The sequence below is a fragment of the Gavialis gangeticus genome, unplaced genomic scaffold (assembly GCF_001723915.1).
Source record: "Gavialis gangeticus isolate Ggan-Ray unplaced genomic scaffold, GavGan_comp1, whole genome shotgun sequence".
In the NCBI taxonomy this organism is placed as follows: domain Eukaryota; kingdom Metazoa; phylum Chordata; order Crocodylia; family Gavialidae; genus Gavialis; species Gavialis gangeticus.
Window position 1 is genome coordinate 183,112,842 of NW_017729032.1, and position 2,055 is coordinate 183,114,896.

Below are 2,055 nucleotides of genomic sequence, written 5' to 3' on the forward strand. Positions count from 1 at the left end.
TGAGGGCGAGTTCCTCCAGTTTGTTCCCCATGCTACGAGGTCTTATCGAGTGCACTGGGAAGGGTACACCGGGGAAATTTCGTAATCGGCGGTGGAGAACCACGTCAAGGCTGGCCAAGCCTGGGTGGGGAGGAAGAGTTCCTCCTCGATGCGCTGAGGAGCACTGCTTCTGCTGGGCGGAAGCTCGTGCATAGGTTTTATAGGCCAAATGACGTCCCTCGCATTGCGGGTCCCAATTGGTCAACTTTTCACGCCCGCTTTTGGCGCGCGCGGGAAAATAAGAGGAAAAAAGGGGTTTCCGAGGGCGGGGTCAGTTAGCTTTGACTGGGCAGTTATGGCTCGGGTTTGTGCTGACAGCAAAGCTTTTGCGCAAGACAAGGGGTTCTTAACCTTTTTAGACTCAAGGCATCCCTTGAAAAATGCCAGCTCTTAGTGTTCCCTTGTTTTTGACTACAGAAAAATAACAAAGCATCTCTTCTATTGCAAAGAACTTAGGAAGACCACAACAGGTCAGAATGTTTTTAATACTCTGGATTCCTAATTGTAATCTCTGGGTTTACCTTGTGAATCATCTATGAGCACCTAACATTGCTAACAGCACATGACAACTCACAGAACCCTTGAAAGGATCTCAAGGCAACTCAGGGTGCTGCAGCACCCTGACTGAGAATTGCTGGTGTAGGCAAATATCACAAAAGGGAAGCTGCACAAAGGTCGGGGGGGGGGTGCTCACTGTGATCTGTGCAGAGACCTACAGTGGGGTGGCCCTCAGATTCAGCACTGAGATGGTAGGTGGGAAGAACAAAAGACACTCCAGACACAAACTTGTGAGCCATGGCACGTACTCCTCAAAGGAGAAGTGCTTGTATGTTTTAAGTCCTTATTGCTAGTTCACATGGGAGCCTGTTACCCACGTTTTAAAAGAATGGAAATGCCTGAGACTACTATTGAGTAGGTCGAGGCCTAAAAGAGCTTAAACAACTTGAAGAGAAGCAGTGGATCTCCCAGGGGTGGAACAGTGGTGACCCCTAAAGAACAGGAGAACCCCAGTGGTAGACCAGCAGATCTCCAGCAGCAGTGGAGCAGGAGTACTTGTGGCTCTTGGCAGCAGCGTCCCAAGAGCAGCACAGAGGTGACCCATGACAGAGGAGACAAAGGTGCAGCAATCCCCAGCAGCAGAGAACAGAAAGAGCAAAACTACTTCAGCACTCCTGGAAATTTTGTCCAAAAGAGTCTACAGATGGACTGCAAGAGGGAAGACAGTGCAGGTATCCTGGCACAGCTAACAGGAACTTTCTGCAGTGATACCTTACCCAGTTGGTCCTATAATTAAACAGTGTTTTGTTTGACCTAGTAACTTAAAACTTATAGGATCGACAATTTTAAATTCACAATATTATTTAAAAAAATCCTAGAGTTTGAAGAACTAAAACCTCTAAGATTTCTCTGTATATGTTTGTCTATTAGATGGAGTTCCTTCTGAATGAAGTGCACAATGAAACACTATCTGGCATATTCAGTGCAAAGTTCAACATTGGCATGTAAATACTGATAGAGTTTATGAAACAAAACAAACACTTAGAAACAACCTAGAAGCACCATAATTTGTATAGGTAGCTGTAGGTTCTGACTGCATGTATTAAACATATTCTTTAAAAAAAATGTTTTATATGTATTCAGAGCTGCATCTCCCCTTGTCTCTTTAGATACATACATAGCCCTGTCAGCATGTGTAAGAAGACCTATTTGTTCAGTTAAGTAGAAATAAAAGTTTTTATTATTTTTACACCTCCTAGTTCAGAAGATCCAAGACATTTCTATGAGAGGAAGCTAAGTCTACATTAGTCTTAACTCATAATTATTAAACAATCATCATCTGTACATAACACTTCTGGTCTTACACCTGTACAATCCTAGTGTACATATCTTGTCTTGCTAGCAACTCCAAACACCTTGGTGCTTTAGGGGAAAAAACAAATAAACCACACACACACACACACACACACACACACACACACACACACACACACACACACACACACACACACACACACA

At 44.0% G+C, this 2,055-nt stretch overlaps 1 protein-coding gene across 1 annotated transcript in view; it reads right to left on the minus strand.

Moving 5' to 3' along the window:
* The window catches only part of MAP7D2 (MAP7 domain containing 2), a 194,876-nt gene that overhangs the window by 105,736 nt on the left and 87,085 nt on the right, over positions 1-2,055 (minus strand). The gene's annotated exons all lie outside the window — the stretch shown is intronic.